Source organism: Oryctolagus cuniculus, chromosome 13, assembly GCF_051225735.1.
Source record: "Oryctolagus cuniculus isolate XC-2025 breed Fujian yellow rabbit chromosome 13, ASM5122573v1, whole genome shotgun sequence".
Taxonomy (NCBI): Eukaryota; Metazoa; Chordata; class Mammalia; order Lagomorpha; family Leporidae; genus Oryctolagus; species Oryctolagus cuniculus.
In genome coordinates this window covers 114,535,063-114,553,334 of record NC_142879.1, presented here as the reverse complement: position 1 = coordinate 114,553,334, position 18,272 = coordinate 114,535,063, and the positions used below count along the sequence as shown (strand labels likewise).

The 18,272-nt window shown below is 41.1% G+C and overlaps 1 long non-coding RNA gene and 1 other non-coding gene across 3 annotated transcripts in view; both read right to left on the bottom strand.

Moving 5' to 3' along the window:
- Nucleotides 1–18,272, bottom strand: part of LOC127489541 (uncharacterized) — a 511,334-nt gene that overhangs the window by 68,261 nt on the left and 424,801 nt on the right. The window lies entirely within an intron of this gene.
- The window catches only part of LOC138848413 (uncharacterized), a 47,783-nt gene continuing 30,365 nt past the window's right edge, over nucleotides 855–18,272 (bottom strand). Inside the window, exon 4 of one of the 2 annotated variants that reach the window (XR_016220017.1) lies at nucleotides 855–1,169. This is a non-coding gene — a long non-coding RNA (uncharacterized LOC138848413). The remainder of the gene's footprint in view (nucleotides 1,170–18,272) is intronic. The other variant, XR_016220019.1, reaches the window with a different exon arrangement.

Genomic DNA, 18,272 nt, shown 5'->3' with positions numbered 1-18,272 from the left:
GTAAATCAATTGAAATGGTGAAATTCATGGTCTTTTTCAAAAAGATTTATTTATTTATTTGAAAGAGTTACACACAGAGAGAGGGAGAGGCAGAGAGAGAGATAGAGAGCTCTTCCATCTGATGGTTCACTCCCCACTTGGCTGCAATGGCCAGAGTTGTGCCAATCCAAAGCCAGGATCCAGGAGATTCTTCTGGGTCTTCCACATGGGTACAGGGCCCAAGGACTGGGCCATCTTCTACTGCTTTCCCAGGCCATAGCAGAAAGCTGGATCAGAAGTGGGGCAGCTGGGAATCAAACCAGTGCCTATATGGGATGCCAGTCTGCAGGTGGCAGTTTTACCCGCTAGGCCACAGTGCCAGCCCCAATCCAGGGTTTTGTGAAGGGATGAATACAGGGAAAGGTGCTACTTGGAATCATTACTGGTAAAGTGCACTGCATTAAATATACATTATGTGTATTTGTTAACTTTCTTTAGTATAAACTTTAATAACAACATAATGTTTATCTCTGATAACCTTATTCATTTGAACACTCAACTTTTCTTTTTACTTTTACATTATTATTTTACAAAATTTGTAGATAATGCTTTCGTTAAACCAATGATAACTTCTGTTTAATCTCTGCCACTTAATATAGGTGGGTGCATTTTCCTATGTATTTTTATTTTTACAGGATTATTCCTCCACAGTGAACCTGATGTTTTCTTGGTTAATGTATTTATTATTCTTTATTCATTCTATTATATCATTTTTTTCCCCACTGTTCAGTGCAGAAGGAAACCAGAGGGTTTTTTTTTTTTTAAAGATTTCATTTATTTATTGAAAGAGTTGCAGAGAGAGAAAGTCTTCTATCTGCTGGCTCACCCTCCAAATTACTGCAAAGGCCGGAGCTCAGCCGATCCAAAGCCAAGACCCAAGAGCTTCTGGGTCTCCCATGCAGGTGCAGTGGCCCAAGGACTTGGGCCATGTTCCACTGCTTTCTCAGGACATAGCAGAAAGCTAGATTGTATGTTGAGCAGGCAGGACTCAAACCAGAACCCATATGGAATGCTGGCACTGAAGGCAGCAGCTTTACCCATTATGCCACAGCGTTGGCCTCCCGAGTTTTCTTTGAACTCCTGCCATTCACCTTCTCTCCCAGGTATGATTCTGGGTCCTCCACATGTTTCTAAGAGGAAAGAAAATTAATATATCACCTGTAAGTGTTTTTTTTTTTTTTTAATTATTCCCCAGCTTGTCAGTACTCATTTTAGGTGTTTAATGCTAGTTTATTTTTTTAGATTTTTTTTTTATTTATTTGAAAGTCAGAGTTACAGAGAGGCAGAGGGGGAGAGAGAGAGAGAGTCTTCCATCTGCTGGTGCACTCCCCAGTTTGCCACAATGGCCGGAGTTACACTGGTCCAAAGCTAGAAGTGAAGAGCTTCTGGGTCTCCCACATGGGTTCAGGGGCCCAAGGACTTAGGCCATCTCCTACTGAATCCCCAGGCCATAGCAGAGAGCTGGATTGGAAGTGAAGCCACTGGGACTTGAACTGGCACCAATATGGGATGCCAGCACGAAGGCAGTGGCTTTACCTGCTAGCCACAGTGCCAGTCCCAGTATACTAGTTAAATTGGAAAATATGGGGCCGGCTCTGTGGCTCAGTGGGTTAATGCCCTGGTCTAAAGCATCGACTTCCCATATAGGCACCAGTTTGAGACCCGGCTGCTCCACTTCTGCTCCAGCTCTCTACTATGGTCTGGGAAAGCAGTGGAAGATGGCCCAGGTCCTTGCGCCCCTGAACCCATGTGGGAGACCCAGAAGAAGCTCCTGGTTCCTGGCTTCAGATTGGTGCAGTTCCAGCCATTGCAGCCAATTGGGGACTGAACCAGCAGATGGATTCCTCTCTCTCTCTCTCTGCCTCTCCTCTCTCTGTGTAACTCTGACTTTCAAATAAATAAATAAATCTTTAAAAAATTTTAAAATAGAAAAATAAACATAAAATTTATTATCACAGAATATACAGAAATGAATTATGAATTTGGCATGATTATGAAACATTACTGTCATCTATAATAATGCAGTTTGGTCTCTTGTCTTTCTGTTGCTATTGCAAAATATATATTTGTTACATGAATTGAGTTGAAACTAAGCACAATATGCTACCTTTTTGGGGTCATGTCTGAAACATTCTACACATAGATGATGTACTGAACAGTGTTTTAGTGCTACCTATGAAGTAAACACTTAGCATTCTGCAAGAGGAAGAGTTACCTAGTGCTGGAACACAAATCAGTTAAGTTTGTTTTCAAATTGTTAGAGTAATGGAGTTCTTAATACCTTTGAGAAGCTGAATTGGATTCTGGAATAGGATAAGGAATGTGTGGAGAAAAGAATCTACTGGAGGCTCATTTATTTTTTTAAGATTATTTATTTGAAAGGTGGACTTGCAGAGATTGGGAGAGACAGGGAGACAAAAGGATATATCTTCTTTCTAGTGTTCATTCCCCAAATGCCCACAATGGCTGCGACTGGGCCAGGCCAAAGCCAGGAGCCTGGGACTCCATGGGTCTCCCACATTGGTGGAAGGGTCCAAATACTCAGGCCATTTTCACTGCTCTTTCAATCAGGTTAGCAGGGAACTAGATTGGAAGTGGAACAGCAAGGACTCAAGTCCTCTGTTTACATGGGATGCCAGCATTGTTGGTGGAGGCTTAGCCTGCTGGATCACAATTCTGGTGACTATTGCAGGTTCTGAAACAAATCTCTAAGCATTTTTCTCAGTGAGTCACAAATGCAGATTGTACTGCAGACATTCCCAGGTTCTCTTTTTGGGCAAATAATTCCATTGCTTTCATTTAATTATGTATAATGTCATTTCAAATGTTTATCATTTGAATGTTTTGGGCAAGTATTTCCATTGCTTTCACTTTAATTAGGTATAATGTTATTTCATTGTTTATCACTAGAATAATCATAGACAAGGGCAAAAGCTAATTTGTATTCTTTGTCTTACCTGTATTTTCTCTCTTACTTAAAAATATTTATTAGCTTGATAGAGAAAAAAGTTGATGGACTGAGAGATAGAGAGCTTTGACACGTTAATTCACTTCCTAGATAACCATACCAAACAGGTGGGGTAGGACTGAAGCCAGGATTGAGGAATGGAGTCTAGGCCTCCTTCATTGGTGACATCACCATTGCTTCCCCAGGTTTGCATTATCTGGGAGCTAGAAACTAGAGCTGGCATTGGAAATCACAGACACTCTGAGGTGGCATCATAAACAACACTAAGCTAAATGTCTGCCCTGTCTTTTAATATATTTTTCCTCTGACATATTGGAAATGATATGCATGGTGTTTTCCTGGAAATTGTTTTCTGTTCATTCCCATCGTAGTTTCACTGATAGTTTCTTGCCTTTTTTTCTCAATGCTTCTACATACTTCTCCTTAACATTGCCCAGTCAAGAGTCAGTATTGCCCCTCTTCTAGCCTGCTGTGCAATTCCCCTTGACAGATGTGGCCTTTGTGATTTGAACCTCCTGTTTCCCTCCAGCTTGGGCATGTCTCACAGCCTGTAGATCATGGGTTTGACTCTGTTGAATGCTCCGTGTGGCTTTCTAAACACTCCACAAGTCTAATGTGAAACCATATCCTTCCTTTTTTCCTTCATATCCATACACAACTGTCAGTGTTTATTTTGTGACAGAGTTAACATGTTGACTGGAAGTGTATTATTATAGGTGATGACAGCATTTGAAGACCTGGCTGTGTACTTTACATGGGAGGAATGGCAGAAAATGAACAATGCTCAGAAAATCCTGTACAAAGATGTGATGCTGGAGACCTACAGCAGCCTGTTCTCCTTGGGTGAGTGACACCCATCACATGCCCAGTGATAACATTTTCTTGCTATTTGACAAATAAGGGAACACTTTATAATGTTTAATATTGGGCAGGATTAGAATTTGAGTCCATGAATAATCTGAATATCTACCATCTAACAAAAGATTCAAATTGGAACATTTGTTGCATAGCTCCTGAACCAAGCTGTAGTCCTTTAAATAACCCAAGATAGTGATTTTACAAAGTCTTACTTTGTTTCCATTAATAGGGCACTGCATTACCAAACCTGACTTGATCTTCAAGTTGGAGCGAGGAGAAGAGCCATGGATGGTGGATGAATGCTTGAATCAGAGCCTTTCTGGTCAGTCTGCACATAAGAGACAGGGAGGCCAAGGCAGAAAGTGTGCAGATGTTGACTGGTGTTCTTTCCATGAATTTTTCGCAAGCCTTACTCCTGATGACAGCTGCTTTTGTGCATCAGACACAGGCATTTAGAGATACCAATATCTTTCTAACTTTTGTTCTTAGTGAAGATGTTCTTAGATTAAAAAAAAAAAATCCAGTCATTTTCTGATGTTACTAAGGATTTTATCTAGGTTTGATACATTCCCCCAATTCTAACTTGTCCTTCTCTACACTTTCATACCTTTTCCTTCATGCACTTATTAGTTCCTTCAGTGCTTGTTAATTAGGCAACATACAGAAACTTTTTTTTTTTTAAGATTAATTTTTCTGTGTGTTTTTTTTTTTTTTTTTGACAGGCAAGAGTGGACAGTGAGACAGAGAGACAGAGAGAAAGGTCTTCCTTTTGCCATTGGTTCACCCTCCAATGGCCACCATGGCTGGTGTGCTGTGGCTGGCACACCATGCTGATCCAAAGCTAGGAGCCAGGTGTTTCTCCTGGTCTCCCATGCGGGTGCAGGGCCCAAGGACCTGGGCCATCCTCCACTGCACTCCTGGGCCACAGCAGAGATCTGGCCTGGAAGAGGGGCAACTGGGACAAAATCCAGCACCCCAACCAGGCCTAGAACCTGGTGTGCTGGTGCCGCAGGCAGAGGATTAGCCTATTGAGCTGCCATGCCAGGCTGTTTCTGTTTTTTTTTTTTTTTTTTTTTTTTTTTTTTAAGATTTATTTATTTATTTGAAAGTCAGAGAGAGAGGAGGGAGAGGCAGAGAGAGAAAGAGAGGTCTTCCATCCACTGGTTCACTTCCCAATTGGCTGTCATGGCTGGGGCTGTACTGATCTGAAGCTAGGAGCCAGAAGCTTCTTCCAGGTCTCCCATATGGGTACAGGGGCCCAAGTACTTGGGCCATCTTCTACTGCTTTCCCAGGCCATAGCAGAGTGCTGGATCAGAAGTGGAGCAGCTAGGACTTGAACTGGTGGCCATAAGTGATGTTGGCACTGCAGGTGGTGGCTTTACCTGCTATGCCACAATGCCAGCCCCCAGAAACTTATTTCTAACTCATTGCTCAGATTGAGTTCCCACTCATGATTTTGCCCAGACATAGAACTTGCTCAGGACTGAATCAATAAATGTGAACTCTCTCTTTCTTAGTCTCTTTCTTTTCTTTTCCTCTGTGCCTCTCAAATAAATAAGAAAATTATAGTCTGTTGGAAACATTTGAGGAGTGAGCCTACAGTTGGCAAACCTCTGTTTCAGTCTGTCTTTATCTCTCATTCTGTCTCTCTGACTCTCAAGTAGGTAAATAAGTAAATGCTAAAAGATGGTCATGTGGCTGGCACTGTGGTGCAGTGAATTAACACCCTAGCATGAAGCACCAGCATCCCATATGGGCACCAGTTCGGGACCCAGTTGTTCCACTTCCAATCCAGCTCTCGGCTATGGCCTGGGAAAGCAGTAGAAGATGGTCCAAGTCCTTGGTCCCCTGCACCTGAGGGAGACCCAGAAGCAGCTCCTGGCTCCTGGCTTCAGATCAGCACAGTTCTGGCCATTGTGGCCAATAGGGGAGTGAACCATTGGATCAAGACCTTACTCTCTCTTTGCCTCTCCTCTCTCTGTGTAACTCTGACTTTCAAATAAATAAATAAATCTTTAAAAATAAAAGATGGTCATGAGTAAGCCTCTGTGCTGTGACATCAGAAATTATGAAGCTAGGAATGACACTGTGGTGCAGTGTGTTAAAGCTCCAGCCTGCAACACTAGCATTGCATATGGGTGCCAGTTCAAGTCCCAGCTGGTCCCCTTCTAATCCAGCTCTCTGCTAATGCACCTGAGAAAAGAGCAGAGGTTGGCCCAAATCCTTGGCCCCCTGTACCCATGTGGGAGACAAGAAAGACACTCCTGGCTCCTAACTTCATTTTGGCCCAGCATTGGTTGTTGTTCCCATATGGGGAGTGAACCAGCAGATGGAAGACTTCTCTCTGTCTCTCTCTCTATAATTCTAGCTTTCAAATAAAGTAAATCTTTGAAAAAAAAAAAAGAAATCCTAAACTAAGGATGAACTTACATAAAACATGAAAATAAGTGATCCTAGACTCACCAAGAAAATACTGAGATTTTGAGACCCAAGGTCAAGTAGCCTCTTGGGGTTATGTTGAGTGGCTCAGATTTCTTTAAGGGTGGAGTTTGAAGTATGATTTCTCTCTTATTTTTCAGTATCATTGAAAAATAAGCAAACAAAAAGACAAGAAAAGCATAGGAAATGAAGCTTTCAGTGAAAATAGGAGGCAACTGATCAAAAGCCTCCAGAAATTCAAATTATCACACAGGAATGTTTCTAGAAAGAATTTAGAGGAGGTAACCAGCACTGATAATTTCAGAATGAGTTAGAAAACACTTTTCAAAGATGAGCAATTCCCGGTTTGCAGAAACAAATTCTTCAAACTGATTGGGAGTGTTTAACTAAAGTGGTATTTTGGGAATTTTCTGTACCTGTTGTACTTCTGAGAAGCTGAAGGTGTTGGGTGTCCTTAGGAATTTGGGGAAGCTGTCATAGAGTAGAGACAAAGTCATTTTTCATTTGAAAAATCCCACAAATGATGTTTACCTAGGAAGACTGAGCATGAGACACTCATAGATTCAAATCCTACTCCTTAAATATTGTCCTGCTTAAAGTACAGGCACATTTCACTCTTCTCCACCTGCAAGTAAATGATCAGTAAAACTTTTTCATGTTTATGGTTGAGATATCAGAGAAGCAAAAAGCACACAATTTTTATAAAAATAAACTGGAGAAAAAGGACAGGGAAAAAAATGGTTGCTAGGTAGTGGGTGAATATTTTTATTAAATATTTGCCCATTCTTTAAAATATTTTATAGTTATTTCATCTTTGTGAAAGGCAGAGTGATAGTGAGAGAAGAGAGAGAGAGAAAGAGGTCCTCTATTAGCTCACTTCCCAGATGCCTGCAATACTTAGGTCTAACTAGTCTGAAGCCAAAACTCTAGAATCCCTCTAGTCTTCCCTGGTTTCTCACAGGTTCCCAGGCACATGAACCATTATCTGGTTCCTTCCAGTTTACATAGGCAGAGAGCTGTACTGAAAGCAGAGTAGCCAGGGCTCAAACCGACACTGTTTTGAGATGCAGGCATCCCACACATCATAGCACAAAAGTCATTCTACCATCCTTGACAAATTCCCATAGTAAAAAGGATCATGTTTGAACATTGGGAAACTTCATGGTATATTAATGTATTAAGGAGAAAAGCCATATAATGGTCACAAATAAGTACCTCATACTGATTTTGTGAACATCTTATGCCACTTGGATTACAAGTAACTTCATTCCCTTTACCTGAGTATGGCAGGAGAAACAGTTACATGTGATTCAGTGACATGATTGCTTTTTTCTCATTTCAGTGGTCATGAAAAGGGATGACCTGATTAGGATCAACCAGGAAAGTCAGGACAAAAATCTGAATCAGGATTTTATGAAAAATAACAAGACATCAGCTCTCAAGGGAATTGAATTAAGAAAAACACTTAGTTTAAATTCAAGCCATGTTCCAACACTGATTATTAAAAAGGGAATCTATTCAGGATTGAAGCCTGAGGAATGCAATAAATGTCACACTGTGTATCCCCCCAGTGGGCCTGATCAACTACAGGCTGGAGAGAAATTTGATAACACTAAGATACCTGGAAAATCTCTCCAGTTCTGTGAGCCTCTTAGCCAGCTTGACAATATTCACATCATGAAGCAGCCATTTGGACCCACTGGACAAGCAAAAGTCTTCACAAGAAAGATGTTCTGCAAATCTGAGAGGGTTCATATGGCAGAAAACTGTAATAAGTCAACTGTCACTTTTGGAAAAGCAACACAAATAGAAAAAGCTATCCATGAAAATTCTAGCCTCAATATGCATCAACAAACTCACACAAGAAAGAAATTTTATAAGTACATTATGTATTTTGAACCTGTCATTCACCAGTCACATCTTGCAATAAACCAGAGACTAAATACAAGGGAAAAACTTTACACATGTAAACCTTGTGGAAAATCACTCAGTTTTAATTCACCTTCTGAATGTAATGACTGTGGAAAAGCCTTTAGACAAAAGTCAGTCCTCAGGAAACATCAGCAAATTCACACAGGGGAGAAACCTCATGAATGTAGTGACTGTGGAAAAACCTTTAGACAAAAGTCAGTCCTCAGGAAACATCAGCAAACTCACACAGGGGAGAAACCTCATGAATGTAGTGACTGTGGAAAAGCCTTTACACAAAAGTCAAACCTCATCAAGCATCAGCGAATTCACACAGGAGAGAAACTTTATAAATGCCTTGAATGTGGAAAAGGCTTTCTGTGGAAGTCAGACCTCATAGTACACCAGAGAATTCACACAGGGGAGAAACCTCATAAATGTAATGACTGTGGAAAAGCCTTTGCACGAAAGTCATCCCTCCTCATACATCAGCGAATTCACACACGGGAGAAACCTCATGAATGTAATGTCTGTGGAAAAGCTTTTGGACGAAAGTCAATCCTCATCATACACCAGCAAATTCACACAGGGGAGAAACCTCATAAATGTAATGACTGTGGAAAAGCCTTTGGACAAAAGTCAGACCTCATGAAACACCAGCGAATTCACACAGGGGAGAAACCTCATAAATGTAATGACTGTGGAAAAGCTTTTGGACAAAAGTCTATCCTCATCATACACCAGCGAATTCACACAGGGGAGAAACCTCATAAATGTAATGACTGTGGAAAAGCCTTTGGACAAAAGACACACCTCCTCATACATCGGCGAAATCACACAGGAGAGAAACTTCATAAATGTAATGACTGTGGAAAAGCCTTTGGAGAAAAGTCAAACCTCATCATACACCAGCAAATTCACACAGGGGAGAAACCTCATAAATGTAATGACTGTGGAAAAGCTTTTGGACGAAAGTCACACCTCATCATACACCAGCAAATTCACACAGGGGAGAAACCTTATAAATGTAATGACTGTGGAAAAGCCTTTGGACACAAGTCAGGCCTCAGGAAACATCAGCGAATTCACACAGGAGAGAAACCTCATAAATGTAATGACTGTGGAAAAGCCTTTGGGCAAAAGTCAGAGCTCCTCATACACCAGCGAATTCATACAGGGGAGAAACCTCATGAATGTAGTGACTGTGGAAAAGCCTTTACACAAAAGTCAAACCTCATCAAGCATCAGCGAATTCACACAGGGGAGAAACCTCATAAATGTAATGACTGTGGAAAAACCTTTGGACAAAAGTCAAAGCTCCTCATACACCAGCGAACTCACACAGGGGAGAAACCTCATGAATGTAATGACTGTGGAAAAGCTTTTGGACGAAAGTCATACCTCATCATACACCAGCAAATTCACACAGGGGAGAAACCTTATAAATGTAATGACTGTGGAAAAGCCTTTGGACACAAGTCAGGCCTCAGGAAACATCAGCGAATTCACACAGGAGAGAAACCTCATAAACCTCATAAATGTAATGACTGTGGAAAAGCCTTTGGACAAAAGTCAAACCTCATCATGCATCAGCGAATTCACACAGGAGAGAAACCTCATAAATGTAATGACTGTGGAAAAGCCTTTGGACAAAAGACACACCTCATCGTGCACCAGCGAATTCATACAGGGGAGAAACCTTATAAATGTAATGACTGTGGAAAAGCCTTTGGACAAAAGTCAAACCTCATCATGCATCAGCAAATTCACACAGGGGAGAAACCTTATAAATGTAATGACTGTGGAAAAGCCTTTGGACAAAAGTCAGACCTCCTCATACACCAGCAAATTCACACAGGGGAGAAACCTCATAAATGTAATGACTGTAGAACAGCCTTTGGACACAAGTCATGCCTCATATTACATTAGAGAATTCACACAGGGCAGAAACTTCATGAATGTAATGACTGTGGAAAAGCCTTTGGACAAAAGATTAACCTCATATCACAGCAGAGATTTCACACAGGGTAGAAAACTCGATTGTAATAACTGTGGAAAGCATTTAGCCATAAGTCAACCTTCATCATGCATCAGAGAATTCACACAGGGCAGAAACCTTATGAATGTAATGACTGGAAAAGCCTTTGGACAAAAGTCAAACCTGAATGCACCAGAGAATGCACACAGTATTGAAATTTCATGAGTGTAATGACTGTGGAAAAACTTAATCTCCAACTCCAAATGCTTCAGAGGATTCACACAGGGAAATAACCTTATAAATGTAATGACTGCAGAAAAGCCTTTTTCTATAAGTTATACTCATATCAAAACAGTTCACACAGGGCAGAAACCTTATGAATCTAGTAAGTGTGGAAAAGCCTTTATAAATTATATGTTATTAATCATAGCTCATATCACACCAGAGAATTCACACCGGGGAGAAACTTCATGAATGCAATGACTGTGGAAGAGCCCTTGGCAATAAGTCACATCTCAGAATGCATCAGAAAATGCACAGGAAGAGAAACCTTTTGGACATAATGACTTGGAAAGCTTTTCCCCATAATTCAGCCCTCATTGCACATCATCTAATTCATATGGGGGAAAACACTTTGGGTATAATGCATATGGAAAAGCCTTTATCCATAAGTAACACCTCATAAAACATCAGAATTCACATGGGGGAGAAACCTTATGAATGGAATGAATGTTGGAAAACTCTGCCAAAATCACACAATATAACATCAGAGAATTTATTACATGGTGGAAATCTTGTAATAAATGTGGGAAAGCCTTTTGTCAGAAGGAATACCTCATAACATGTAGATCAAACAGGGGAGAGAACTTAAGAATATAGTAAATATGAAGGACTTTTTGCAAAAGCAACATAACCATGTGACAGAGCCTTTTGCTGGAAATTACATCCCATACAATAGGCACTCCCATAAGGAAGAAAGGTTGGGACCAGCGCTGTGGCACAGTAGGTTAAAGCCCTGGCCTGAAATGCTGGCATACCATGTGGGCACTGGTTCTAGTCCCAGTTGCTCCTCTTCTGATCCAGCTCTCTGCTATGGCCTGGGAAAGCAGTAGAAGATGGCCCTGCACCCACATGGGAGACCCAGAAGAAGCTCCTGACTCCTGGCTTTGGATCGCTGCAGCTCCAGCCATTGCATCCATCTGGGGAGTGAAGTAGCAGATGGAAGACCTCTTTCTGCTTCTCTGTCTCTCTAACTCTGTCTTTCAAATAAAAAAATTAAATTGTTAAAAAAAGAAGTTCAGAAATATTATTAGTGTGACAAAAAGCCATTTGTCAGAAATGGCATTATACATCAGAAAATTCACCCAAGGTGTTTCTTAGCAGTGTAATGAATGTGGAAGTATATTTTCATAGAATTCAGGCTTGCATAAATATGCAACTCAAAAAAGGTGATATCCTTCAAGTGCAACAGACCTCAAAAAACCATAGCCAGAAATTAAACATCAGGCTGGCACCATGGAGCAATAGGTTAATCCTCCACCTTCTATGCTGGCATCCATATAGGTGCCAGTTCTAGTCCCAGCTGCCCGTCTTCAATCCAGCTCTTTACTGTGGCCTGGGAAAGCAGTAGAAGACAGCCCAAGTGCTTGGGCCTCTGCACCCACATGGAAGACCAGGAAGAAGCACCTGGCTCCTGGTTTCAGATCAGTGCAGCTCTGGCCACTGTGGCCATTTGAGGAGTGAAACAACAGAAGGAAGACCTTTATCTCTGTCCCTCTCACTGTCTGTAACTCTACCTGTCAAATAAATAAAAATATTAAAAAAAAACAAGAAATTAAACATCAACTAACATCAGAGAATTCATACAGTAAAATGTCAATTTAATGAATGTGAAAAAATTTTTCTGCCATTAATCAATTCACATGAAGAGACTCCAAAATGAGAAAACATATGTGCATAGAAAAGTCATGTACCATGGCCATGGTGATTTCACTTTTATTGTAAGATCATCATCACCCCCAACATTCTTTAAGTTGCCCTGGAAACTGTGAGGTACACAGTGTCTCAGGGCCATTTTAGCCAAGAGTAATAATTCTTTCTCCTCAATGTAATATATATATATATATGAATATATGTAACATATATAACATATATATATTTTATACATAGATAAATTTGCCACTGTGTGTCTAGATACTAGTATATTTCCTGAAAATTATGCGGGAAAATAGTGGGATCTTAATGTGATTTTTATCCCAGAATTAGGTATGTTTATTTAATTTTAGAGGTTGGTAGACTTGGAGACACAGAGAAACAGAGATTATGAGCTACAACTTGGTGGCTTACTCTTCATTCTTGTAATGATCAGAAACTGGATTATTACAGAAAGCTGAGCTATTCTTTTCTGATGATAAATACATTATAAAAATTTCAAAAGGTTGCTCTATATATTTATATTACAAATTATATATATGTACATTTATATTGTAATGTCATAAAGTAAACACACACACATATATATTATATATATAAACACCTTTAAAATTCTCCTTGTTATTGGTATAAATATTTTGAATTTTAAATATTTACTTCCTTTTAAAATTTTATTTAATATAAGTTTGATATATTTCATATATACAGACTAATGAATGTAAGTGACACTTCCCCTGATACCCTCCCTCCCACACACAGTCCAACCCTTTCTCCTCTTCCCTCTCACATTCCCACTTAACTTTTACAAAATCTGTTTTCAGTTTACTTAATGATTGTATAGTTAACCCTACACTAAGTAAGAGTTCAACAAGTCATCAAATAGTATGAAGAAAAAAAATGAATTTAAAAAACTCACTGTTACTCAATGGAAGAGACAAGGACTCTAAACAATCATCAAATCTCAAAATGTGTATCTAACTCCAATACATTACATTTTAGGTACTCTATTAGCTACCTCAGATCAGGGAAAATATAGGATATCTGTCTTTTGGAGACTTGTTTATTTTACTAAGTATAATGGTTTCCAGCTTCATCTATCTTGTTGCAAAAGACAGGGTTTCTTTTTCTTTCTTTCTTTTTTAATAACTGAGTAGTACGCCATAGTGTGTATATACCATAATTTTCTTATCAAGTCAACAATTGATATCTGGATTGTTCCCAGATCTCAGCTATTGTGAATTGTGCTGCAATGAACATGGGGTTATAGATAACTCTTGCATATGCTAATTTTGTTTGGGTAAATTCCATGGAGTGGGATGGCTAGATCAAATGGTAGGCCTATAATCAGATTTGTAAGATATCTCCATACAGTTTTTCACAGTGGCTTGCATCAGTTTACATTCCCACTAGCAGTGGACCAGCATAACTTTTTTCCACATCCTCATCAGCTTTGTCATTTGTTGATTTTTTTTTTTTTTGACAGGCAGAGTTAGGCAGTGAGAGAGAGAGAGACAGAGACAGAGAGAAAGTCTTCCTTCCATTGGTTCAGCCCCCAAATGGCCACTACGGCTGGTGCACTGCAGCCAGCATGCTGCGCTGATCTGAAACCAGGAGCCAGGTGCTTCCTCCTGGTCTCCCATGCGGGTGCTATTCTTTCTTCCCTAGTTCTGACTCTTAAAACTGTTCCAAATTATGGGATTTGATTCAATGCACCAGGTCTTAAATTTAAGGTTTTATTTCTGACTTTTGAACAACCAAAGGGACAGATTCTGTGTTATTTTAAAGTAATCTACTATGTTCTCTTAATGCCTCTTAAGTTCTAATTGTTTAAAACAACTGAGTTTTAAAGGAGTTATGATTTGATCAAATCTGACCCTTGGGCTAGATGGTGAAAGTGACATCTTAAGTTTTAACATATTTATATATATATATATGATTAAGTTTAAAAGTGACTGTATTTGATTGCATTAAGTTTTAAGTTGATCATGTAGGAGGCACTGTTAAAGTGATCATATCAACAGAATTAAAGAGTAGTAAATGCTTGAACATGGGAAGCAGTCCATACAGCAGACTCATAGAATGGCAATTGCTCTAAGTAATGCTCAATGACCTCAGAGTCATCCCTAAAGGCATTCTGGTCTGGCTAAAAAGCCCACAAGAGCATTTCAGGCATGGAAAGTCAGGACACTTGTGCAAAAAGGTGTGCCTACATGGAGAGTCTCCCTGGGTGAGACTCCTGTGGAAAGAAGTGGTCATCAAAGAAGGATGTACTCTCTTCAAAGGGAGAACTTTCACTTTGCTTATGGCCTTCTCTAAATATTGATGGATTTTGTAGATTCAGAAGGCTTCCATAGCCTAGACAGTTCATGTCAAGAGCCTTGGGTGATCACTGACAGCACACAAAAGAGTGTGAATTGTGAAATTAACCACAGGAGTCACTGTGCATTAACTTCCCATGCAGGACCATAAGACTATGCTTAAAAAACAGAGGGGAGAGTACGGTACCCCCACTATGAGTGTATTAACTTTGCTCCTTTCACCGTAAAGTTCTTACAGGTCTCACCCCCTGGAGAGCCACCAGCAGTGAGACACTGGAGACCTTTCACAGGTGCAACCCAATTGCCTCTGGTTTGATGGAGGGACCCAACCACCCAACAATGGAAGGGGCCTGATCCTCTCATAATGATGGGCAAAGGTTTTGCTTGTGCTTTCCAGAGATCACTCTGCAGCCTGTGTGGATAGCAACCTGAAATGCCAAACCCTGGACCCAGTCTCTGAAAGCTGACCCTCTACAAACCAACTTCAGCACCTTTCCCTGAACAAGCCATTCATAGAAAGATCCTCTTCAGATGGGCTACAGCTTAAATGGAAGGGACCTTACCAGGTGCTACTGAACATGACTACCTCAGTAAAATTAGGATTAATGTCTACCTCTCAAGTCCTCACAGGTGTACTCAAAAGATATGCCTGATTATTCCTGTAAGCCAGAGATCTTAAGCAAAAAGAAAAGTAAAGCCTTTGCTTTCCTCACATCAAGAGTGCTGCTCCTGAAGGCAGGCATGGTGTACCTGCCTCTTTGATTCTCTCTGTTATCAACAATAAAACTCCTAATGTGTTCTTCTAATATAATTCTCTATACTCAAGCTAAATGTGTTTATAATGTATCACCACCCACTATCTGGGAGTCTGTAGGATGTGGTCTTTTCATCTTAAAGGGGTACTCCAGTTACAATTGGTCATGTTCCAGTTTTGCTCATATGTATTTACAAACTTATATGTTGCAGAACTCAACAACTTCTGGGAGTCACTGACCATGCAGGGGACACAGACATTGGTGGTGACCAAGATTGCTCCAGCTCACAAAGAGAATTTGTTAGATGAGATAGGCAGAGACTTCCAGACTGAGGACAGGCAGGGCCTGCACTACATCCCTCATAAACAGGAAGCAGCTATAGAAGATGTGATGATTCTACACCCTTCAACATCCCTAGGATTAAGGGAATGGAGTCTCTGAAGGGGGGATGATGCAGGCAGTCATATATCATTAGACTTGAGAACTGGAAGGCTACGCCTTCATCACACTGTACCCAGCCCCCATGTGATCTCATGCCCCTGCTTTCCCATACCTGTGCACCGCCTGCCAATTACAAAGGCCTGAAACATGGTGGGCCTGGCCTTTTTCCCTTTGCCCTTCTTTTCCTCCCTGCCCTTAATCCCCATGCTAGGCGTTCTTCAATTTAATTTAAAGCTTATTGTGGGCTGCGGCTTGTTGCTGTGCCACACTAAGCAGAGTCACACTTGCCCTAAAACAAAGGGGGGAGATGTGGGTGATCCTGTGAGACTTTCTGCCTAGCCCATGTGGCTAGCCTGACTGATGGTGGGAGGTGGGAGCCTCAGGCACATTTTCTCCCACCCCCACCTTCTGCCAATTAGGTAAACTGTTGCTGGGGGTGCTCCAGGCCCACCTGGAAAGCTACCCTAACTATGAGACCTTCAAGCTAATTGGAGATGCATATTGGTGCCAGTGTTGGTTCTATCCTATAGAGTTAGGGTTGCCCTGAATTAGTTATGCCCCTTCTGCCTGCCCTTTGAAAGTGTACATGGTCATTAATAAAGGTGGACATGTTCACTGAAGCCTGTCCCTGGTGCTTCCTGTGGAAGAACACCATTGCCTCACCCTCCCCAATGGTGTGGGCCTCACAGGACAAGTCCACAGCTCTTGGCCTGCTCCCTGCTTGGTATGGCCCCTACTTAATTTCCAGACTTTCCTTTCTCCTTTAGATAGAGCCCTCACTCTCCTATGTGTTTCTCTCACTGAATAAAAGCTTAAAAACTCAGCTTATCATCTGGTCTATTTGAGCCAGTATTCAGAATTTGTCTCTGAATTCATGGCAAGAACCCACACAGATTATTAATTTCAGAAATATTAATAAGTGCTGAAGTCTCAGGGCCTAATTATGGAGTCTTTTATTTCTAAAAGCCAGTGGTTGCACAGGGGCGTGTGCTCTCCAAATCATACTGCCCTGAAGGAGCTCAAGGTTAAGCTTCTAAAGGCCAAAACCATATCTTGTTGAAGTTAATTACAAAGCCAAGCATTTGTTACAGGAGCTAGAGCAAGCAACATTATGCTTATCTTGGGGATATTAACAAGTTTCCCAGCACTTAATGTAAATAAACTTACAAAAAACCTCTCAGAAGATTAGTTTTTGAGTAGCTAGCAGTTGTGGGACTGGTTAGAAAAAAATAGAGGACAATCAGGGACAAAATGGAGTGACTCTGGTCAGGCCATAGATCATTTGTACTTGAAAATCAGTAAAACTTAGCCTGAGGATCTGCAGCACCTCCTGCATGGACCCAGAGGCCCCTCTGACTTTGACCACCTTGACCTCAGCATGACCCCGGCATGGCTCCCCATTCTCTGTTACAGGAAACTGGGTTGCCAGCATCACTGCAGAGAACAAGGACAGTCCCACAGTGACAGAGGTGGAGCCTGGAGCTGGAGTCTCTACAAGGGGCAAGGACCCATGGCAGTGTGGCCAGGAGTTCCCCATGTCTCACAGAGGACAGTGAGTGTGCCTCTGGTGGACTTCCTGTTGCTGGCAAAGGATTGCTCACTTCAGGACTGGTTACTACATGAATCATGCTGGCTGTGAGGCCTTAGCTCCATGCAAAACGTGGCTCATGCCTTGGCTGCCTAAAATTAATCTCAGACATGGCAAAGCAGGCCCCACAGCACTGCTCAGTGCATGGCATGGCCTCTGTCAGCAAGGATAGTGTCAACATAAAGAAGCCACATCACTGCCCCTGAGCCAAGCTCCCAAAAGCACTTGTCTGTCCTGATGTCTGAACACCAGCCTGTTTTCATAATCAATTTCATTGTGACAGGATGAAGACATCAATAAAACTAGAGAAAAAGTGGGAAAAACCAATGTAATTCTACACAGTTTTCAAAAGACTAAGAGGAAGAATACATCTGGACTAATCCAAAATGCAAACATTATCCAACTGCAATGATTGAAGAAATCAAATTTCCACATGAGCAATAATATAAAAATCAAACTAAATTTTGAAACAGGATATTCTTCAATAGGTGAATGTATGAGTAAACTGTGTTGTATCTCTGAGAAACCTGAGCCTGGATCAAGGTGCAGCTATTTTAGAATAGGCCTCCATCTTGTAACTCAGGCCTGACCGGCCCTGAACCCTGAAGCTCATGAAAGAAAAAATAAATAAATGAACTCCCCTTGCAATAAACCCTGCCTAGCAACAGCCAATCATCAGATAGCAGGGAGATACCTAAAGTTTCAGGTGTCTTTTCAGGCACTTAAGGTAATTGATAATATCCTGAGACCCTGCAGTTTGGCACATATGCCCTAGTGGCTCAGACCCTATACTTTAGCCAATCATTTTAAAAGGCATCAACCCCAAAAGCCACCCACCACTTTTAATAGGTCCATGCCTGCCACTGGATGCACTAATCAATTTTAAGAGATGTTCTTTGAATTTCCCATGGAATGAGATGATTTGCTGAATGGTGCTAGAATGTATAGATTGTCTCTGAAAACCCTATAAAAACCCCATTAACTGAAGTTGGGGCTTTCAACCAGACCCATGGCATCAGTGATAGTTGATCGCCCAAGCCCAGACCT